The sequence below is a fragment of the Bos mutus genome, chromosome 16 (genome assembly GCF_027580195.1).
Source record: "Bos mutus isolate GX-2022 chromosome 16, NWIPB_WYAK_1.1, whole genome shotgun sequence".
NCBI classification, from domain to species: domain Eukaryota; kingdom Metazoa; phylum Chordata; class Mammalia; order Artiodactyla; family Bovidae; genus Bos; species Bos mutus.
Window position 1 is genome coordinate 50,402,111 of NC_091632.1, and position 25,481 is coordinate 50,427,591.

The window sequence follows — 25,481 nt, forward strand, 5'->3', positions numbered from 1 at the left end:
AATAGCTCATTTCTGTTTCCTTCTCTCTAACCATCCACCAAGTTCATTACTATTAAAAATAAAACTACGAGATTTGATTAAACATTCACAGTGGGCAACACTGTGCCCTCAATACATAGTTCTTACAGCTGTCTTTCTTTTTTCTGAAGAGCCTCATCTCTTTAGATGAGACCAACTGTCTACTTCTCATCTTCCACTTCTCCAGTAATAACTACCCTCCCATCTAAGACCCACTTAGACATTCACTGAAGCTTTTAAATGAAAGTACTTGATTGACAGAGGAACAAGAACAGCAAAACTATCTATCTATCAGATGCATGGTGTGGATCATTATTGTAAGACTTCCCCTTGCCCCTTTGTTGTAGGAGGAAATAAGAAAGAATCTTCAGGTAAGATTGTTTAGGAGTTTGGTTGTTAAGGAGCTTTCGCAATCCCTGGCACAAATAATCACTAATTTGTTAATTTGGTGAAAAGAGAAGAAATGTATCTTTGCTTCACTAAAACACAGTGTCCAACTTTACATCGTTTAGCATCAGGAGGTCTGGATTTCCCAAAGGGCTTAGGTACTAATTAGCTGTGTGAAGTTTCCAGTTGCATGTTGTTAAGCCTTAACATAGTCATTCTGGTGAAATTCCACAATAGTTAAATGAAGCTAAAGGAATGAACTCTTCCATGTGCTGCAGCTTGACTCAGCTGTGCCCTCCTTTCTATTATAATGTTTACAACACGGTGTTATGAAGATTACTGTGTGTCTACTTTACTCTCCCAGTAGGCTGGGAACTCCTAAAGTATAAGAGTTGTCACAGATTTAACTCTGTATTCCATGATATTAGCTTGACACTTAGTAGACACTTACAATGTCTAAGTAAGCAAGGACTGAGTGAGAACTATCTTTCCAGGACTTCCAGATACCTATACATACAGCTAGTCAATAGTCATGAAAAATCAATAGCCTACTTGAAAATTTGAATTTTTCTAAGTACAAGATCTGCAAATGTATTAATAATTATAGAATCACTATAATCAAAACAATAAATTGTTATGTTTTCTATGGTTGGTTTCTTACCTAATAGTAAGATGTACAGGTAATTGCTCCCATCTAAATGATTTGGGCTGAGTCCAAAATGGAATATAAAGTAAAGTCATATATTGAGGGTTTGTTTGTTTTTTTTTTTAAAAGCAATAATATCAACTGGGAGCAGGCTTGACAGCAACTCAGGAGACGTGTTATTGCTGCCCATAAGCTTCTCCACCAGTCAGCAGTGGAAAGAAGCTAATGAAGAAGCCAATACAGAATGCACTGTATTAATTCAATGGGTGGGTCCATATTTTGACCAGTGAAAATAAATTTTACTGAATTGTGGGGTTCATTACCTTTCTTCCTTCCTCCCTTTCACTTCTTTGTTTTTCTTTTCTTTCTTCCTTTCTAACCATCTATCTAAAACTCTATGGGAGAGGGAGAGGGTGGGAAGATTTGGGAGAATGGCATTGAAACGAGATGCCAGTCCAGGTTCAATGCACGATACTGGATGCTTGGGGCTAGTGCACTGGGACGACCCAGAGGGATGGTATGGGGAGGGAGGAGGGAGGAGGGTTCAGGATGGGGAACACATGTATACCTGTGGCGGATTCATTTTGATATTTGGCAAAACTACAATTATGTAAAGTTTAAAAATAAAATAAAATTAAAAAAAAAAACTATTTGTAAATCTAATTTTTTAAAGACCCATCCTGTAACCAAAGCCAAAGAAATTAGGAATCTCTGGATTCCCTCTAGCTTTTCTTTCTTGTTCATCTCTATGACAGCTAAGAACCATAGCTAAAAATTTCCTAAGCATTTATCATCAGTCAGCTACTATAGTAATATATTACATATATTTATTCACTCATTTAATTTTTACAACAACTACCATCACTCTTTTTCCACAGATGAAGAAACAGAAGCACCAGAGAGTCTAAGTCACAAAGTTTGTGAACGGAAGGGCTGGCTTTAACTGGGGACCGTGGCTTCCCATAACCATGTGCTCATAACCATGACCTCGCGCTGTTTTTTCTCTGAGGGTGTTGTAAGTGGAAGGTACAGGAAAGCAGTATGGTCTTGACACTGGGGAGAAAGATGTTTAAAACACAAGAAGCACAATAGGAGTAAATGTTTTTTCATCTTTGGTCAATATCACAATTTTTATATTATCAGAGATACATATAGATATTTTAAAACTAGTAGTGTATTTGCTAACTCTGATTCCCCCATATTCCATGTCTCCAGAGAAACGGAGAAATCTGACTATGCCTAATTTAAAAGCATAAGCACTTCGTAGTGGGCCTCCAACACCTCAGAGCAATAAAGAGTAACAGATGCAAACATGCTAATAACAATTTATCTTTGGCAAAACTAATACAATTATGTAAAGTTTAAAAATAAAATAAAATTAAAAAAAATAAAAAATAAAAGCACACACACAAAAAAATTTATCTTCCCTATGTGAGTCAGTAAGAGAAAAATTTAAATATTTCATGAGGGGAAGAAATCATGCAATGATTTCAGATTCCTTTGGGAAGAAAGGGATAGTATAGCATCTTTTGCATTTATTCATATGTAGCTTTTTGTACTACTGAGATGGTGAAAGATTCATGAAAATGTAAAAGAAACACAGTTCATTGCTGACTTATTTCTGACATATGAAAATGCGTGAATGTACTAGTCAAAAGTGCCCTTGATAGGAACATGCTATTTGAAAAAACTACAACAAAACCAAATTGACTGAAGGAAAAGCAATCAAACAGAACCTGTACTAGGAGGATGCCTTATATTTACTGCTTTTGGATATGTATGCATTTACAGATATGAAATATATATGCATATAAATTACATCTAATGTTACAACAATCTTAACAGAAAGGCATGGTTATATTCATTTTACTGAGAAAATTGAGTCTCAGATACACTAAATACTTTTCCTAGTGGCACGTACTAGCTAGGCCGGTTCAAAGAAGCTCAGATGACAAAGCCTTTGTCTATGATAACACAGGACCATTCAAAGAAGGGCAACATTCTTTCTCCTGACAAGGAGACTGTGTACACAACTGCTCCCTGACCCCAAGAGTAGGGAGCAAGTGGACAGGGCTGGAGAGGACACATGAAGAGGGACTGTAAAGGTAACATCTGGCAAGGTAAGCAGGGGAAGAAAGTCCACCAGGAGCAGCTGAACTCACTTTTATGAAACACAAGTTGATCAGCTGTTCATTGATAATTTGCCATTCTATTCTATACAGCTCAGTAATCCATATAAATCCGTGGGATTCTCTCCATAGTTCAGTAAAAATTCAAAGAAGGCCCCAGCCAGGAAGTCATTAAAGTAGGCTAGTGCCACGCCTGCTGCTCAGTCTTGTCCGACTTTTTGTGACCCCATGGACTGTAGCCCACCAGGCTCCTCTGTCCACGGGATTCTCCAGGCAGGAATACTGGAATGGGTTGCCATGCCTTCCTCCAGGGGATCTTCCCAACACAGAGATCGAACCCATGTCTCCCGTGTCTCCTGCATTGACAAGTCGGTTCTTTAACACTGAGCCACCTGGGAAGTAGAGTAGGCTAAACAAAATCAGTTTATCTATGATCTGTCACTTTTATAAGCTGGGGAATTAGGTTGTCCAATGTTAGTCAAGCAATTGTTTTCTAGCCTCTTTGAACAACTTTTTTGTTGTTGTTGTTAAGTCACCTTGGCCTAAAGATGACCTTACAAAAGCTTTCCCAAGATGAGATAATGTTTTCCACACAGCCATCTGTGAGTGCCATAAGGAGACGCCTCTTCAGGGCTTGATTAGGGACAAGACAAGCCTCCAGAGGAGGATGACCACACTGTGGGCAGAGCTGCCCTGCTGGGAAGCAGGCACAAGAACAGACCCAGATGGTGTGCAGGGCACGCCTGGGATGGGTAATAATTTCCTTAGGCGTACAATTTGGCAAACCATTATAAGAAAATATTGTAAGAAACAGCCCAACTGGGGGTCGTGCTTGGGTAATCACCTATCAGGTACCATGCAGGATATTCTCTGTTTAGAAGAGAAATGGCACAAAATTCATCATATTCACATAACTCAGAGGGATGAACTGAATGACGGGGATGAAAAAAATTCCTGTTTCTTCTCAAAAAGTTTGACAATAACATTGGGCTTCCATTTTGTGTGCAGTTTATCAAAACTGTATCAAACTGGACACCGTGAGAAAAGGTAGAGGCTGGGATGATTTGAGATTCTTTACCATCTGAGCCACCAGGGAAGCCCCATTAATCCTCACAATAGCCCTGTTAGAGAGACATTTCCAACCTCATACAATATATATGGTAAAAGTGAAGTGATCCTACGTGCAGGGCAGCAAAGGAGACAGAACATAAACAACAGACTTTTGGACTCAGTGGGAGGAGGAGAGGGTGGGATGATCTGAGAATAGCACTGAAACGTGTACATTACCATAAGTAAAACAGATAGCCAGCGGGAGTCTGATGTATGACATAGAGCACCCAAAGCCAGTGCTCTGTGACAACATGGAGGGATAGGGTGTGGAGGGAGATGGAAGAGAAGTACAGGATGGAGGGGACAAATGTATGCCTATGGCTGATTCATACTGATGGATGGTAAAAGCCATCACAATGCTGTAAAGTAATTATCCTCCAATGAAATAATACATATTTTAAAAGGTCAATTGTCTTCCTTTCTCTGGTTTTTATTAAACATGTTCTCCAGTTACCTTGGTGCCGGTGGCATTGTCTATAAAAATTTTGTCTTTTATGACCATTTAAATTTTTTCCTATTGCTGTCAGTATTTCACCTTAGTTTATAGCTGGAGGAGAATTCTCTGCAATTTTAGTTTTCTAATTCACTTTCTCAGTAGGAGGTTTTGGACTGGACTGATTATATTCTTAGATAACAGGGTATTTCTCAGAGACAGCATGCCTTGGCAGATATTTTAAACATCTCCAATATAGAAAGTTATCCATTCATCTTTCATAGCACTAATTGAGTAGACATTCCATGGTTTCTGCTCAGAACCAGCCCTGAACAGAAAGCTGGTTTGGTGTAAGAATATGTTGAATTAATGAATTCCTTAGCTTTTGTTTCGTTCCTATGCTAGTTTGCTAGGGCTGCCATAAAAGCAACAACAACAACAACAAAAACACTACAGACTGGATGACTTCAGCAACAGAAATTTATTTTCTCACAGCTCTGGAGGCTGGAAGGCCGAGATAAGGTGTCTGCAGGTCTGGCTTTGCCTGAGGGCTCGGTGTTTGGTTTACAGACGGCCAACCTTTTCACTGTGCGCTCATGTGGCTTTTCTCTGGTGTGGTGTCTCTCTATTTTGTCCTAATCGCCTCTTTTTATAAGGATACCGGTCAGATTGGATTGGGGCCCACCCCAAAGGGCCTCATTTTCACTTAATACTGCTTTAAAGGCCCTGTACCTCAAAACAGTTACATTCGGAATTACGAAGCATTAGGGTTTCAGCATATGGATTTGGAGCAAGCACAATTCAGGATATAACAGCGCCTGAGACAACATGTGTGAGACTCAAGATAATTATAACTATGGACAACTATGCCGGGCCTGGGTTCAAGTCTTATTTCTATATTTGTTGGCAGTGTGTTTTTGGTCAAGACATTTTTGTTCTCTGGTCTTCAGTTTCTGCTCATACTCAGTCACTAAGTCATGTCCAACTCTTTGTGACCCCGTGGACTGTAGCTCATGAGTCTCCTTTGTCTGTGAGATTTTCCCAGCAAGAATACTGGAGTGAGCTGGTATTTCCTTCTTCATGGAATCTTCCCGACCCAGAGATTGAACCCATGTTTCCTGAGTCTCCTGCGTTGGCAGGCAGATTCTGTACCACTGAGCCACCTGCAAAGCCCCAATCTTCAATTATTTTGCCATAAATAGTGAAAAAGCAGTCAGTCTTACCTCATAGGGTACTGAGAGGCTCAAATAAAATGGCACATAAAATCTTTGTTAATCCTTAGATGCTAAATTACTTTTAAGGTAAACTTTTACTAAGAATATAATATGCAAAAGTATGCTGTGCTAAATTTTTACACATTCCTTAATTTATTTACATGATTAATCCCACCAGACAAAGAACAATTAACAATCAAAGGTCCACTCAAGAAATCTAGACCTATATCCTGACTTTCACTCACTGTCTGAGTGAGTGAGTAATAGTTGCTCAGTCATACCTGACTTTTTGCAACCCCACGGACTGTAGCCTGCCAGGCTCTTCTGTCCATGGAATTCTCCACGCAAGATTACTAGAGTGGATTGCCATTTCCCCACTCACTAAAGTTAATTAAATCACATTCCAAGCACCTCCACCCATAGACAAACATAATGTTACACTACAAACCCCAAGTAAGACAAAAAGAAAGAGGACGGGAAGTACAGAAAGGAGAAAGAAAAGGGGAAGGAAGGAGGATCTTGATTTTAAAAATGTGACCCTTAGTCTTTTCCTTTTACTGAAAGATGCTTTATCACTTTGAAATTACACAAAATGTGTAAAGGTTGAAATAATTAAGGAAATGGATAGAACTAGATGGTAATATTTCTGACACCTCTCAGAATAGATCCATAATCTAGTCACCTAAGTGGTAAACACATTTTAAAAGACATCAGATAAAAACACAGCACATCTGATGAGTTAAACTGGGTAGAGTTTAAAACTAAAGCTGTCATTAAAATATCACAGTGCAAGAAACAGCAGAAGACCTTGAGAAATGACACATGGAGGGGACTGTTTTGCCAGAGTGCCCTGGGACCTTACACATGCCCACACAGATCATGCAGGCAAGGCTTCATTACAGTCTGACCATGTTCATGCAGAATGTTCTTGGCCATCCTTCCTGGAACATGGCAAGATGGGTGGTCTGTGAGAAACTGTTGCACAGACTACTTTCCAGGAGACCCTCCATTCTGCAAAAGGCTGCAATGAGGCTGTTTCTACTTCTCTGGTTCCAGAGAGGCACTGACCACTGACACATGATCTGAGAGTAAATAAAACACAAGTTTTACTTCTTGTGGTTTATACTGTGGTGGAATTCCTTCAGAAAGGTTTGACTCTGAAAACGTGCAGTAGGAACAAGAGTATGCATGACCATGCTTCTTTCTAGTGTTAAGCACCTAAGAAGAAGAAAAAGCCACAGAAACTTTATCATAGTCAAATAGTTAAAGTTAATGGGCAATATCCTGTAAAATTAATGCACCATTTAACAGCCTTTACAAATGCGATCTTTCTTTGAATCTCTGCAACTGTGACAAGTCAAGTCTAGGCCACATAGATACAAGGAGACAAAGCTTAACTCTCCATGTCTTAGATTGCTCTATTTTTAACAGGGACACAATGATGCATTGTTTTAGTTTTACAGCTCAAAGAAATAAAAACATGAAACTTAAAAAGAAAAATTTTACCCACTCCCCCCACCCAAAACAAATCAAAATAACCAAGTTTAGTGTCAGATGCAAAGAATTTCTAGGGAAAAATGAGGACTGAATATAATTAAGAGGAATGTATAATTCATAACTCATTACCAGAAGCCCAGGTTAAGCTAACTTATATGCAGAGTACATCATGAGAAACACTGGACTGGAAGAAGCACAAGCTGGAATCAAGATTGCCGGGAGAAATATCAATAACCTCAGATATGTAGATGACACCACCCTTATGGCAGAAAGTGAAGAGGAACTAAAAAGCCTCTTGATGAAAGTGAAAGTGGAGAGTGAAAAAGTTGGCTTAAAGCTCAACATTCAGAAAACGAAGATCATGGCATCTGGTCCCATCACTTCATGGGAAATAGATGGGGAAACAGTGGAAACATTGTCAGACTTTATTTTTTTGGGCTCCAAAATCACTGCAGATGGTGACTGCAGCCATGAAATCAAAAGACGCTTACTCCTTGGAAGGAAAGTTATGACCAACCTAGATACCATATTCAAAAGCAGAGACATCACTTTGCCAACAAAGGTCCGTCTAGTCAAGGCTATGGTTTTTCCTGTGGTCATGTATGGATGTGAGAGTTGGACTGTGAAGAAGGCTGAGCGCCGAATAATTGATGCTTTTGAACTGTGGTGTTGGAGAAGACTCTTGAGAGTCCCTTGGACTGCAAGGAGATCCAACCAGTCCATTCTGAAGGAGATCAGCCCTGGGATTTCTTTAGAAGGAATGATGCTGAGGTTGAAACTCCAATACTTTGGCCACCTCATGTGAAGAGTTGATTCATTGGACACGTCTCTGATGCTGGGAGGGATTGGGGGCAGGAGGAGAAGGGGACGACAGAGGATGAGATGGCTGGATGGCATCACTGACTCGATGGACGTGAGTCTGAGTGAACTCTGGGAGTTGGTGATGGACAGGGAGGCCTGGTGTGCTGCGATTCATGGGGTCGCAAAGAGTCGGACACGACTGAGTGACTGAACTGAAGTGAACTGAAGCAAAGTGGGAATTTATTAGCTCAGTAATTGAAAAGCTTTAATTACAACATAGAATCGAGGAGGAACTAAAAAAAAAAACAAAAAAACCAGCTAATGGAAAGCTGCTATATAACACAGGGAGTCCAACCTGTTGCTCTGTGACAACCTAGAGGGGTGAGGGGTGGGTAGAGGGAGGGAGGCACAAGAGAAAAGGTATATATATATACACACACACGCATACACACATAGATGTATATATATACACACACACACACACGTATGTATTTATATGTATACTTACGGCGAGTTCATGTTGTATGGCAGAAAAAAACATGACATTGTAAAGCAATTAACCTCCAATTAAAAAAATAAAATAGATAAAATAATAGCCAAAAAAAAGCTGTTGTCAAGACCAAATTTCACTCTACTCTGTGACTCTGCTCTTCTCTGTACTGGTTTCATTCTCAGACTAATTTCACCTTAGGTTTATACCTACTAACAACAACATGCAGAAAGAAAAGGTCTCTTTCTCCAACTGTTTCAGCAAAACCACTGGTCATGATTTTCAGATTCGCCAAACCTGAGTCACATTCCATCCCCTCACTTTGATCCAGAGACTGGCTGGCCCCACTCAAACCACTTGGACTGAGGGTAGGACGAGATATTTGCCCAATGTAAATCCATGGAGCTAGTGCCAGGAAAGGGGAGGATGGCTGAGACATTATCAAACACAACATTTACTGACTGGTGTAATCTAATATTTTCTTCGAGTTTGGGCTGCATCACCATTTTCCAAAACTATTTGAATTGTGAAACAAGCCAGATTGCTTGGCACTAAAGGGTGGTTTTGAGTGCAGTTATTTTGAATTATTTACTGATCTACTACATTCACCCCCCTCAACCATAAAAATCCATCTCTTGTTAAAAGGCCAGCTGACCAGAATAGTTAGGAGAAATATTCAATAACCTCTAGAGAAAGGGTAGGATAATTATTTTTAGTTTCTGGTATTTGATCATAAATGCTTTCATCCTGGAATGACTTCAGTGAGATCTGTACATGTGAAGGCTGCCAAAAGAGAGAATGGGGGAAAAGTCAAATATTAAAAGAAACCTCCTGCTCTCACCCAAAAGAGGAATATCCTTAAATTTTTAAAGCAAATGTTAACTCTATTTTTAACTCCCTGTTTGGGTTCTCTAAGGCTTAGTCTAACAAAGAGGTCAGGTAGCAACAAGCTTTAAAAACCAAATATTTCATACCTAGGCTTCATTAACCCTCTATTGAAATGTCTGATAAGGGGGACAAAGAGAGAACGCAGGTCTTCCACGGGCAATCCAGTCCTCTATCACATCAGTACCTTCCACAGATGGGCCCTGAAAGATTTCTAACATGAAATTTATTCTGAGTAAGAATGATCACTAAAAAGCATATGATCTAAATAAAGACATATGGACATGGTAAACTGTCCTAAATTGAACTACCAAATTAGTTTGTCACCTTAAGATACCACTATTTGTGGGGTGAGAATGACCAAGTGGCCAGTGACTTTTCACATCAAGTTTATATCAAACTTTGCTTTCCAAGACCTCTGGGACAATGTTAAACACCCCAACATTCGAATCATAGGAGTCCCAGGAGAAGAAGACAAAAAGAAAGACCATGAGAAAATACTTGAGGAGATAATAGTTGAAAACTTTCCTAAAATGGGGAAGGAAATAATCACCCAAGTCCAAGAAACCCAGAGAGTTCCAAACAGGATAAACCCAAGGTGAAACACTCCAAGACACATATTAATCAAATTAACAAAGATCAAACACAAAGAACAAATATTAAAAGCAGCAAGGGAAAAACAACAAATAACACACAAGGGGATTCCCATAAGGATAACAGCTGATCTTTCAATATAAACTCTTCAGGCCAGGAGGGAATGGCAGGACATACTTAAAGTGATGAAAGAAAATAACCTACAGCCCATATTACTGTACCCAGCAAGGATCTCATTCAAATATGAAGGAGAAATCAAAAGCTTTACAGACAAGCAAAAGCTGAGAGAATTCAGCACCACCAAACCAGATCTCCAACAAATGCTAAATGATCTTCTCTAGACAGGAAACACAAAAAGGGGGTACAAACTCAAACCCCAAACAATAAAGTAAATGGCAACAGGATCATACTTATCAATAATTACCTTAAACATAAATGGGTTGAATGCCCCAACCAAAAGACATAGACTGGCTGAATGGATACAAAAACAAGACCCCTATATATGTTGTCTACAAGAGACCCACCTCAAAACAGGGGACACATACAGACTGAAAGTGAAGGGCTGGAAAAACATATTCCATGCAAATAGAGACCAAAAGAAAGGAGTAGCAATACTCATATCAGATAAAATAGACTTTAAAACAAAGGCTGTGAAAAGAGACCAAGAAGGACACTACATAATGATCAAAGGATCAATCCAATAAGAAGATATAACAATTATAAATATATATGCACCCAACATAGAAGCACTGCAATACGTAAGACAAATGCTAACAAGTATGAAAGGGGAAATTAACAGTAACACAATAATATTGGGAGACTTTAATACCCCACTCACACCTAGGGATAGATCAACTGAACAGAAAATTAACAAGGAAACACAAACTTTAAATGATACAATAGATCAGTTAGACCTAATTGATATCTACAGGACATTTCACCCCAAAACAATGAATTTCACCTTTCTCAAGTGCACATGGAACCTTCTCCAGGATAGATCACATCCTGGGCCATAAATCTAGCTTTGGTAAATTCAAAAAAATTGAAATCATTCCAAGCATCTTTTCTGACCCCAATGTAGTAAGATTAGATCTCAATTACAGGAGAAAAACTATTAAAAAATCCAACATATGGAGGCTGAACAACACACTGCTGAATAACTAACAAATCACAGAAGAAATCAAAAAAGAAATCAAAATATGCATAGAAACGAATGAAAACACAACAACCCAAAACCTGTGGGACACTGTAAAAGCGGTGCTAAGGAGACGGTTCATAGCAATACAGGCATACCTCAAGAAACAAGAAAAAAGTCAAATAAATAACCTAACTCTACACCTAAAGCAACTAGAAAAGGAAGAAATGAAGAACCCCAGGGTTAGTAGAAGGAAAGAAATCTTAAAAATTAGGGCAGAAATAAATGCAAAAAAAAACAAGAGACCATAGCAAAAATCAACCAAGCCAAAAGCTGGTTCTTTGAAAGGATAAATAAAATTGACAAACCATTAGCCAGACTCATCAAGAAACAAAGGAGAAAAATCAAATCAATAAAATTAGAAATGAAAATGGAGAGATCACAACAGACAACACAGAAGTACAAAGGATCATAAGAGACTACTATCAACAATTATATGCCAATAAAATGGACAACTTGGAAGACATGGACAAATTCTTAGAAAAGTACAACTTTCCAAAACGGAACCAGGAAGAAATAGAAAATCTTAACAGACCCATCACAAGCACAGAAATTGAAACTGTAATCAGAAATCTTCCAGCAAACAAAAGCCCAGGTCCAGACGGCTTCACAGCTAAATTCTACCAAAAATTTAGAGAAGAGCTAACACCTATCCTACTCAAACTCTTCCAGAAAATTGCAGAGGAAGGTAAACTTCCAAACTCATTCTATGAGGCCACCATCACCCTAATACCAAAACCTGACAAAGATGCCACAAAAAAAGAAAACTACAGGCCAATATCACTGATGAACATAGATGCTTTCCAAACATTTTAAATCATCAGTGTAACTCTAGTGATGGTGTCTTCTAGACTGGCTCTTATGATTCATCCATCACCAAACTCTGTTCCCAAACCATTTGAAATCTGCAATTTTCAGTTTCAACTTGCAATGGATTAACACTCAGAGCTATCCTCTTGTTATACTGAGCATAGCACAGTCTACCTGGAGGACCCCACAGGAAGGATCCATATCTATCATGATGGGTGGAAAAGATGATGCTACCTGATGCAAGTGTCATGTTTCTCAGACTGAGCCTCTTCTATTAATAGAATGTTCTTCATTTGCCTCCATATCCCTCTCCCTTTTAGTGATGAGCCTCCCCTTCCCCAGCCCTCACGATACCTTCCCCGCACAGACATGGACAATGCAGCACTCTGCAATAAACAGTGGGGAAATTTTTACTCAGTGAAGAACTCCAATGCTGCAAAAGAAAGGGTGTAGTTTCCAAAATCGTCATTTTGCTCTCATGGAAAATTTGATCTTGTGTAAATAATTTCTCAAATCTCCAGCTCACGCTGGAGAAATCACACTCTAAATTAATTCCACACCATAGGCTAAAGACAAAACTTACAGTCCAATCTCATAACTTTTCTGACTCTCCCTTGTCTAAACAAATGCTCTTCAGGCAACGTTCTCCTTTCTCAATAAAGTTCTGCATATAGTAAAAGGGATAAGTCATTTTGTACATGATTTCCACAAGAAATCATTTCAAAGAAGAAATTTTAAAAATAAACAAATACCCAAAATATCTCTTTGTAACAAAATGTGACAGTGAAGCTAGGACAAAAAACTTATATCTACATGAAAAGTATAACTGTTTCCCTGGAAAAAGATCTGAGTGGTTATGCAAATTACACAAGTTAGTAGAAATCTGATCCCCAAAATAAATGAAAGAGACAAAATGGCTAACTGGGACACAAGACCATTCTGTGGTGACCAATAATAAGAACAAATGTGAAAATTATGTAATGTGACAGTCTCGGTATTTGGATAAAAGTGATGGGCATAGAGCTATGGAATTTTGGGTGTGCCCCAGTTCTGGTAATATTCGTGGGATGTTCCTGTGTTTGCTGCTCAGAGTCAGTGGAAAGGAAGGAAGTGAAAGGGGGCCAGTGTGTTTGTTGCAATGGTAGGTCCCCAGGGAAATTTACATAAGCATGGTCCCTTCTTTAACCCTCTAGCTATTGTTCTATTTGTTTTTGCTCTGTTTTGTTCTATTTCTTTCCACTATACTGTTCTCAGCATGTGTTTTCTTCTCCTTCACTGACTATCGTTGTTGTTTAGTCACTAAGTCATGTCCAATTCTTTGCAAACCCATGAACTGCAGAACACCAGGCTCCTCTGTTTTCCACTATCTCCTGGAGTTTGCTCTAAATGTATGTCCATTGAGTTGGTGATGCTATCTAACCATCTCATCCTCTCTCGCCCCTTCTCCTTTTGCCTTCAGTCTTTCCCAACATCAGGGTCTTTTAGAATGAGTCAGCTCTTTGCATCAGGTGGCCAAAGTATTGGAGCTTCAGCAACAGTCCTTCCAGTGAATATTCAGGGTTGATTTCCTTTAGAATTGACTGGTTTGATCTCCTGGCAGTCCAAGGGACTCTCAAGAATCTTCTCTAGCACCACAAATCAAAAGCATCAGTTCTTCAGCACTCAGCCTTCTTTATGATCCAACTCTCACACCCATACATGACTACTGGAAAAACCATAACTGTGACTACACGGACCTTTGTCGGCAAGGTGATGTCTCTGCTTTTTAATACACTGCCTAGTTTTGTCAGCTTTCCTTCCAAGGAGCAGGTATCTTTTATTTCATGGTTATAGTCACCATCTACAGTGCATATCTCCTAAATAAACATGGCACTTTTTCATTGGATAAAATATCTAGATACTATGGTGAATGGATGGATGTTTGTAAAGTAATCAAGTCTCAAAAAACCAAAAATGCCTTTGATTACTACCCATGTTACCTTACCTTGACATAGGTCTCTTAATGGACTGATTTTTTTTTTTTTTGATAAAAGAAAAAGAAGCATTTCCAAGCTGAATGCAGAATGAAACAGGAAGCATTCAAGTTATTTTATGGGATCAGAGTATGAGACATTATATATATATATGTATGTTTCATAAATGTCTTACATATATATAAATGTTTTATATATATATAATGATATACATAATATGTATTATCATATACAATGATATGTACTATCTATATAATGATATGTATTATCATAATTTGTATACATATGTACACACACACACTAGATTAACATCAGCTCTATAGTTTACCTAACACATATCCACTATTTTCCTATGAATAACTTCCTGGCAAGCAGTTTCTCATACAACTAACCAGCTGTGAGGCCATTTTGCTGTAAAAGATAAGATAGTTGACTGTTACATCATACTAGAAAATAGTAACATATCAGTTCTTGCAAATCCTTTGGTGATCTAATCTAGCCATATTCTGTTAAAGTTTTCAACGTTTTCAAGAAACTTACATGCATCAGGAATCATGTAACCAATTCCAGGGGGTAGAGGAGCAGCAGGAGGATAGGAGGAGCTTGATTTTATTCTTCTTTTGCTTACAATTTCTAATATTATGTCACAACTTTGGGAAAGACAGCAAGAGAGAACAAGCCATGGAAACTAAATTAGGTCAAGAATCGATCATTAGTGCTCTCAAAAACTGTTGGGAATCTCTAGCCACCTCTTACAAAATGTGCTTACCTTGGAGAACTTCTGATTCTGACACATGGGAGGGATCACCAAAGGATTTGCAAAGCTGATGGTGTATCATTTTCTACTGCAATCCAGACAAAATATTCATCAGTTATTTTTTTCTTTTACAGCAAAATGCCTTTATAGCCAGTTAGCTTGCTATCAAACTATTTGCAGCAAAGGTGTTGATGATGAAAATACCTAGGACCTTATTAATAGCATTACCTTGGACGAGTTATTTAGTTTCTCTGAAGTTTCTTTTACTTATTTTTGTAAGGACAACGATACATAAACAAATACATCCAAAAAGTAAATATTTACTGAATATCAAGCATATTGTGAGTGCCAGGAGTTCCTATATAGCAGTTATGACCAGAACATTCATATTCTTAAATGCACTGGAGCTAGAGCTATCACTTAACACATGATATTCTCCTTTGCAACATGAAAAATAGGACTGAAATCTAGGTCTCCAGAATATATATTAAAAAGTACATACACAAGATAATATATACCAAAACATATATACTCTTTCCACTATTCTACGCAGATGTTGAAGAATATTTACATTTAAATATGGGAATGTCTGATATTCTAAACATTCACTTTAAACCAAATAATAAAATTTAAATCGAGGGTGCTTTGGGTTCTGGAATTTATCCTGAGTCTCCATCCTGAAACCTTTCTAAGCTAGTAGATGATAGCAATGCAGAGTTGTCAGCTTTCTAGTGTTCTCTGCTGAAATAAAAGGATCATACAGTGCTGGATGCCAACACAGCAAATAATTGCACTGAGTGCTCTTTCCACCGCCACTGAATCAAAAAGTGAAATTCACTGTGGATGTACCCAAATGCCTGGGATATCAGCTGTCCTGTGAAAAGTCATTACACTTGCTGAGTATCTACTATGTGCCAGATACTGGATGTACAGAAGATACAAATTGAAATGAGAAGTTATTCTTGTTTTCCAGGTGCTTACAGCCATGAGTAAGAATCACAGCACATGCTCACTGAGGACAAAATGTGAGATAAAATAAATTCCATGAAGAAGAACACAGTGCTACACTGGTCAGAATGGCCATCATCAAAAAGTCTACAAACAATAAATGCTGGAGAGGGTGGTGGAGAAAAGGGAACCCTCTTGCACTGTTGGTGGGAATGAAAATGAATAGTGCCACTATGGAATATGGTATGGAGACTCCTTACAAAACTAGGAATAAAACTACCATATGACCCAGCAATCCCCCTCCTAGGCATATACCTTGAGAAAACCAAAATTGAAAAAAGACACATGTACCCCAGTGTTCACTGTTTACAATAGCTAGAACATGGAAGCAACCTAGATGGCCATTGACAGATGAATGGATAAAGTTGTGGTACATATATACAAAGGAATATTATTCAGCCATAAAAAGGAAAGTATCTGAGTCAGTCAGTTCTAATCAGGTGGATGAACCTAGAGCCTATTATACAGAATGAAGTAAGTCAGAAAGAGAAAGATAAATACTGTATACTAGTGCCTACATATGGAATCTAGAAAGATGGTACCAAAGAATTTATTCGCAGGACAGCAATGGAGAAGCAGACATAGAGAACAGACTTATGGACACAGGGAGAGATGAGGAGAGGGTGAGATGTATGGAGACAGAAACATGGAAACTTACATTACCATATGTAAAATAGATAGCCAATGGAAATTTGCTGTATGTTGCAGGGAACTCAAACAGGAGCTCTGTATCAACCTAGAGGAGTGGGATGGGGCAGGAGATAGGAGGGAGTTTCAAAAGGGAGAGGACATATGTATACCTATGGCTGATTCATGTTGAGGTTTGAAAGAAAACAACACAATTCCGTAAAGCAATTATTACTCAATTAAAAAATCAGTACATTTTTTTAAAAGGCACAGTGCTAGAAAAACCCAAAGAAAGGAATGATTAATACAGGCTGGCTTGGGGATGCAGATAGGGCAGGATGGGGATAAGGACAGAATAATTCTCTACCTTAGAATTTCTAGGATGTGAAAAATGGAAGCCCTTCGAAGTATGTTGAGAGAGAGACAGAAATGAAGAGAAAGCTAGATGGTATCAGGATAAAAAGGCAGAGCAAAATGGTGTACCTCAATTATAGTGATTCATCATTTCAGAAAACATATCCAGACCAGCAATTCAGTCATCAAGATTTATTCATTCTTGGAGATAATTAAGGCTTTAGTGTCATCCCAACTAAGTGTCTGTCTCTATAGTCAATTTTGATCTCCTCCCAAAAGAAAGCAATGCTATTGCATTAATTAAAAGAAGTAAAGCTCCACATTGGTAGGCTTTTCTTTAGCAATCTATAATTTCTAGGATTTTAGAAAATAACTCACCAATGAACAAAATTAAGGTTTTCAGGTCTGTTGCTTTAAAGAAAGGTCAACATTTGTGAAAATTTTCACAGAGTAGGTAAATACAAATTGAAAATTTAACATACCCACATCAGTTAAATCTCCCTAAACAAATTTGGAAGGCTGCCTCTGATTTTCACTACACTATTGTTTCACTAAGAGTACAGATGGCACAATTAACTGGGTATTGACATGATGATAATGGGAAAAAAATTAGCTAAGAAAGCCAAAATGTGATTTATTTAAGGAAAAAATCAATATCCATATGTAATGATCTTAAGCTCCAATGATACTATATGAAAGAGCCATTAACATCCATTCATCTCCCTAGGAGATTTCAATTTCATATGCTTAGTTACTTGTGAGAAATAAAAGATAGGATACATTACACAGTATTAAAATCTATAAGCTACACCTTGAGAATGTGGGGAATCATCACCAATTAATGAAGGCATTCAAAAAATACCTTTTAAGGATGTACTAAAAAAACCTTGTGCTACATGCTACAGTCTCCAACACAGGTACTTAACTCATGGTCTTGCAACACATGAACTCTCTAGGAGGGCAGAGAGTGTCTAATCTGGGCCTAATCCAGGCTTCTGAAAGTGGTAATAAAAGTAATAATACTATTGGTATTAACTACAATAATTTTCCACTTAGTGCTCATTTCCTGTGTATCACACACAGAAATATTGAATTTCCCAGTAACAATCAACATAAAAAAATAAGGATAAAACCCAAGTATGCCATTTTTTTCAGGTTCATATTTAGCTTATTTATAAAAGCAAAATATTATAAGCATGATTCATGCCAAAATATTTTACAACTGTTTTGAAAAGCAATCTATTTCTCTCTGAGTTTCTGCAGAACCCATGCTAGCCATTCCAATGATAGATGAAAAATATTTCACAGTAAGATGTCAGTTTCAGAAAAGTTATCTTAGACTCTTAGAAGTATCTTAGAATTACCTAGACAGTCTCTATGAAAAATATTCCACATTATTTATTTTTATTGTCTTTAAGTTGATTCCAAATGTAGACAGGTTTAAGTCATAAGGCACCTTGAAAGCTTTCTCAAAAACTTTTAGGTGTAAAATATACACTAACTAAACTTGCATTCAGCCACTTCATATCATCAAGCTTTCTCCTTTTTCTTCTTACCCATGCAGCTACCCACAAGATAACTATAAGGCTACACAGATCATTTCTCCCTGATAACTAATAAATATTCATACAAGCCTTGGAAGAAGAAAATATAAGAGGCAGGACATATTCAAATTATTTCATTTAAAAGCAATTTAAGTTTTGGAGAAGGAAATGGCAACCCACTCCAGTACTCTTGCCTGGAAATCCCATGGACGGAGGAGCCTGGTAGGATACAGTCTATGGGGTCACAAAGAGTCAGACATGACTGAGCGACTTCACTTTCTTTCTTTCTTTCTTTAATTTTTAAGCTCATACTTACTACTCAGTTTTATATATATGCCTAAAAACAACAGATCACAGAGAACTGTATACTTTATTAGAGGGCCAAAATAATAATGAAATATGGAAAATGATTCCTTATCCAGTAATACAAAATATAATAGTTCCTCTTTCTATCTAACTGGAGTAGCTCAACATATCACTGGTGAGGGCTTCCTTTGTTATCAAATTTGCTGAGAGTAAGAATAGAACAGAGAAGGGAAAAAATGGACTGAATGGATTCTAGAGAATTAAAGGTGCTTTTCTGAGCCTAAAACTTGAGGTTAATAGAATACTATTCAGCCTTAAAAATAGAAGGAAATCCTGCCTTTTAGACAACATGGGTGAATCTGTAGGACATTACGCTAAGTGAAATAAGCCAGACACAGAAGGACAAATACTGTATGACACCATATAATGAGAAATATAAAACAGTCAAGCTCTATAAAAGCAGACAGTAGAATAGTGGTTCCCAAGGACTGGTAGATGGGGAAGTGGGAACATAATAGTCAAAGGGTACAACTTTTTTATAACTACTTTATTGAGGTTTGATTAACATAAAAACCTATACATATTTAATATATTCAACTTGATGGATTTGGAGGTAAGTATAATAGGAGAAGGCAATGGCAACCCACTCCAGTACTCTTGCCTGGAAAATCCCATGGACGGAGGAGCCTGGTAGGCTGAAGTCAATGGGGTCGCTAAGAGTCGGACACGACTGAGCGACTTCACTTTCACTTTTCATTCACTTTCACTTTTCACCTTCATGCATTGGAGAAGGAAATGGCAACCCACTCCAGTGTTCTTGCCTGGAGAATCCCAGGGACGGGGGAGCCTGGTGAGCTGCCGTCTATGGGGTTGCACAGAGTTGGACACGACTGAAGCGACTTAGCAGCAGCAGCAGCATAATAGGTGAAATCATCACCACTATCCATGTCGTAAACATATCCATCACCCCTTAAAATTTCCTCCTGTCTTAATTAATTAATGTTGGGTAAGAATATTTAACATAAGAGCTACCATTTTAGCAAGTTTTAAAATACGCAATGCAAGCCTGCTCAGTTGCTTAGTCGTGTCCAACTCTTTGCAACCCCATGGACTGTAGATCACCAGGTTCTTCTGCAAGGATACTGGAGTGGGTTGCCATTTCCTTCTCCAGGGAAAATATGCAATATAATATTGTTAACTTGAGGCACTATGCTGTACAGGACATCTCTGTAACTTTAAATTTTTTCATCTGAATTTTAAAAGTGATCATATACCCTGAGAAACTGTAACTCAAAAAAATACATGTACCCCAATGATTTCAACACTGTTTACAACAGTCAGGACATTGAAGCAACCTAAATGTCCATCAACAGATGAATAGATAAAGATGTCATACGTATATGCAATGGAATATTATTCAGCCATAAAAAAGGAAAATTGGGTCAATTTTAGAAATGTAGATGGACCTAGAGTCTGATATACAGAGTGAAGTAAGTCAGAGAAAAACAAATATCGTGTATTAATGCATATATGTGGAATCTGGAGAAATGGTACAGATGAACCACTTTGAGGGACAAGAATAGAGATGCAGATATAGAAAACAGATTTGTGGACATGATGGGAGTGGTGGTGGGATGAATTGGGAAATTAGAATTAACATATACACACTACCACATGTAAAACAGATATCCAGTGGAAACCTGCTGTGTAGTGCAGGAAGCTCAGCTCGGGCTTCTGTGCTGACTTAGATGGGTAGGGGTGAAGGAGGGGATACATGTACACACACAGCTGATTCACTTCTTTGTATAGCAGAAATTAACATAAACTATAAAGCAACTATGTGCATGTGTGCAGTTGTGTCTGACTCTTTGGCAACCCCATGAACTACAGCCTTTCAGGCTCCTCTGTCCTTGAGATTTCGCAGAAAAGAATACTGGATACACCAATAAAAAAAAAGAGTGGCAAACTCAGATGAAGAATGGAATTAAGTTGGAAAAGACGAGCAACAAAAAGAGGCAACTCCTTAAGTATCAATGGGCTCATAATGGAGAACCTCCTCAAGCTATTAAGACAAAACACAGAAATATATGAAATGCAGAAATGGTGGCTGAGAACTCCTAATTTATTTCTGTCCACTTTCTTTCCTACATACAGTCCTTGCTGATTTGGAATAGGCACCTATTCCAAGTTCAGTAAATTCAGTCTTCAAACTCATTAAATAATTTAATAAGGGTGTTTTTATTTGTTAGCTACCAACAGATGCTTCCCTGGTAGCTCAGCTAATAAAGAAGCCACCTGCAGTGCAGGAGACCCCGGTTCAATTCCTGGGTCGGGAAGATCCACTGGAGAAGAGATAGGCTACCCACTCCAGTATTCTTGGGCTCCCCTGGTGGCTCAGCTGGTAAAGAATCTGCCTACAATGCGGGGGACCTGGGTTCGATTCCTGGGTTGGGAAGATCCCCTGGAGAAAGGAAAGGCTACCCACTCCAGTGTTCTGGCCTAGAGAATTCCATGGACTGTATACTCTATGGGGTCAAAAGAATTGGACATGACTGAGCGACTTTCACTTCACTTCACCAACAGGCTCAGATGGTAAAGAATCTGCCTGCGATGTAGGAGACCCAGATTCGACCCCTGGGTCAGGAAGATCCCCTGGAGAAGGGAATGGCAACCCACTCCAGTATTTTTGCCTGAAGAATTCCATGGATGAGACTGGTGGGTTTTAATCCATGGGGTTGCAAAGAATCAGACACGACTGAGTGACTAATACTTTCACTTTTCACTCTCAACAGGAAATCCTACAGAATTATTTCATCTCAGTGGGCTGTTTCACAAGGGTGGCCCAATTCAAGTTTAACGAAAACCTACACCATTTCCTGCTATGACTTATCAGGAAATTCAGTAATTTCCCAGTCAATCCGTTGAAGAAAATTAAACTCATCCAGTGGGTAAAGGCTTATTTTACCATGATCTGGAATAAGTGAAATACTGAATGTCCAGCATATGAGAACATTCAAATGTCTACTGCTGATTTCACCCCTTGAACTTGAGGGGGTCCAGTCATGTAACACCACTGGAACTACCTAACCTAAGAAACTGAGAAGGCAATTCTGGAGAAAAACAATGCTGTGAAGGGACACTGTCCTACCCAAAGACATCTATCCCATAGCTCAAGAGGTCAGAGTGGAGTGTTCTTCCAAATATTTTTCTTCTGATGTTGGGACCATGGAAACCAGGAGGCTAAAATTAACAACTCCAAAACCAAAATAGAGAAGTCTTGGATGTTTAGCTGGAGGAAAGCATTTATCAAGAGGTAGGGAAAAACAAACAAAAAATCTCCAAAGTCCATCTGTGTAACAGCCATGATTCTGAGTTTGGCTCTCAGACGCTGTGAGAAGATGAAATTGCATCATCGTGTTCAAAATACAGCTGTTTTCACCTGAAGCAGATGTGAGCATTATTAGTCACCATGACATATTATTATGCATGGGTATTGCCTAGTAGAGTCAGGTAACTCCACTTAACTGTTAACATCCCTCAGTCTTAGAGGTTGAGGAGGCTCCTGGCTTGGAACAAACAAAATAGAAGGAACTAGATTTTCTTTCAAATCCCTCCTGCAAGCGAAATAAATCAAAACAAAACCAAAACAACAAAGAACCAATAGGCAAACTGGGGTGGGCTTGACTGAGGACAGATTTCAGAAAAAAACAGCAGGGCCCTCGAAGGGAAATAGAAAGCTCTGCACAAACAGGTTGGCCACTGCACCCAGTAAAAAACAAGTGCTGGCCTGGAACCCGGTCTGGCAGCACCTCTTCAGTTCAGTTCAGTCACTCAGTCGTGTCCAACTCTTTGCAACCCCACAGGCTGCAGCATGCCAGGCCTCCCTGTCCATCATCAACTCCCAGAGTTTACTCAAACTCATGTCCATTGAGTTGGTGATGCCATCCAACCATCTCATCCTCTGTTGTCCCCTTCTCCACCTGCCTTCAACCTTTCCAAGCATCAGGATCATTTTCCAATGAGTCTCAGCAGGTGGCCAAAGTATTGGAGTTTCAGCTTCAGTCAGTCTTTCCAATGAATATTCAGGACTGACTTCCTTTAGGATGGACTGGTTGGACCTCCTTGCAGTCCAAAGGACTCTCAAGAGTCTCCTCCAACACCACAGTTCAAAAGCATCAATTTTTTGGCACTCAGCTTTCTTTATAGTCCAACTCTCACATCCATACATGACTACTGGATATACTTCTTACACTTTAGTTAAAACTCTTATTCTGATTCAGTAGGTTTGGAGAGGGCCCAGATGCTGTATTTCTAATAAATTCCCATGTGATGCTGATACTACTGGTTCATGGACCATGCTTTGTTCATCAAGGCTTTAGGGACCATAAATGGGTAAACTTAAGGAAATAGCTTAACAATATTTGAGACAGTTTTTCCCTTGTAGAACGATCCATACAAAATAGACTCCTTTCCTCAACAATCACACTACCTTCCTCTCATACATTACATCACTCATCACAGTTGGTTTCTGATTGACATAAGGGCCTAAAGTTAGTAGATTCCTTGTTTCATTAGCAACTTTGCAGTAAATGATGAAGGCGACGCAATAAGAGGCAGGAAAGCAGGCAGTGGGTAGCAAGTCAGGCCACAAAAGAACACAGGAATTAATTCCAAATCACCATAAGAAATAGAAGAAGAGGAAAATTACTAAAAATGACCAAAAACTGCTAATAAAGTAGAGAGGATTCTACTTTAATGGTAGAGACCATTATAATTTGGGGACATCAATACAAAGAGGTTGGTAAAATACTAGACATACAAATTAAATCTACAGCAGAGCTTCTAGTTGAACATATGAAGCAAAAAGCTCCTAAATGTTTCTAGGAAACACAGAATGATAATTAGAAACTAATTATACTAATATGAACAATGTCATTGAATATTCTCTTTATTTCACAATGAACATTGTTGGTGTATATTAATGAACCTTAAAACAATATCAGGCACTTCATGGCCCAATTTCATTCTCGCTTTTTAATTAAAGATTTAATATTGTCAATCCAGAATTCTAATATGATATTATACTGGAATTGTATGAGGTATTGTTACTTGAAGAACTCAACTAAAAATTTAAATTTGCCATTATAGCAGATAACGTGAACCTGAAGGTCAGCTTAAACTGATGGGCAATCCTTTTACATTCAGCCATTTTTGCACATGTATATTGTCATAAAAACTCCTGAACTGAAATGCCTTTGGATGGGCTGCACACTATTTTTTAAATAAGTTTTACTTACTTTTATTTACTGTTGGCTGCGGTGGGCCTTTGTTACTGCGTGTGCTTTCCCTAGTTGGGGTGAGTGGGGGCTACTCGCTAGTTGTGGTGCTCAGGCTTCTCACTGTTCTCCATTTGTAGTCTCTTGTTGTAAAGCATGGGATCTAGGGTACACTGGCTTCAGCAGTTGCAGTTCCCAGGCTCTAGAGCACAGGCTCATAGTTGTGGTGTATGGGCTTAGTTGCTCCACAGAATGTGCAATCTTCTTGGATCAAGGAGCGAGCCCATGTTTTCTGCATTGGCAGGTGAATTCTTTACCACTGAGCCACCAGGGGAGCTGGCTACGCACTATTGAATCGACCACAATCTCAGTTCAGATGGGAAACTTAGTGGACTTATGTGCCTGGATTCTGAATGCATTTCAGTTTACAGCCCTTGTATTGAAGTATCTTAAATACGTTCTCTTTTTCAATAGTTGACAAAATAACAAGTAGTTTTCCCATTTTGTGTTTAAAGGTAAAGCTAATTCTCTGAGTTACTGATGGCAAGGAGTTTAATATTTACTTGAGGATATAGGACATATTAAAGGAGGGCATGGCAACTCACTCCAGTATTCTTGTCTGGTGAATCCCATGGACAGAGGAGCTTGACAGTCCACAGGGTCACAAAGAGTTGGACACATCTGAAGTGACTTAGCACACACACACACATAGGACATACAGAAAATAACTATAAGCCAAGGTGAGGTATAATAATAGAGGCAAAACAATAACAAAACATGTTTTGAGAGAACAGAGAAAAAGGTTCAGAATAGTTTTCTCCAAAGAGCTTTCTGAGATAACCATTGAAGAATGGACAGTATTTAATGGTCTGAATGACCTAGAAGTCCGGAAGTGGGCGAGTGATGAAGGAAGTCCTAGATGTGGAAAAATATAAGGCATCACCAAGGAAGAACAAGAAACTAGAACAAAGTGGGCTTAAAAGACAGTAACAGGAAAAAGAGGATACATTTCATTAGAGCAAAATATCATTTTATTTCAGCCTTCATCTGCTCCATTGCGCTCTCTCTTTCATCTGAGAGCAATGCAGTTATGAAATACCAACATCTGGGCCTGCCTACTTGTGTTCTGGTCCTAATTATTAGCATAGTCCCAAGGCTGAATTCTTCCAATCTCTGGTCTTCTTTTGATCCTTGTTCACAAGGATGCATAGTACAACTCTTGCTGATGACTCTCATCAAGCACCCTTCCCTCCACATGCTCAGCACCAGCCTCCTTACTATGCTTAATCACTGCTAAGGCTTTGGTCTTTCTGGTTTTGTTCTCTTCTCTAACCTGTGCAAGGCAAGGCCAGAGCACACCCGAGTCCCCTGAGCTTGGCCGTTCACTGTCTCCTGGAGCCAGAGCACGTATTTCTAAGCACTTTCGT

The 25,481-nt window shown here is 38.7% G+C and overlaps 1 protein-coding gene across 1 annotated transcript in view; it reads right to left on the reverse strand.

Moving 5' to 3' along the window:
- RGS7 (regulator of G protein signaling 7) overlaps nucleotides 1-25,481 on the reverse strand; it is a 486,897-nt gene that overhangs the window by 181,559 nt on the left and 279,857 nt on the right.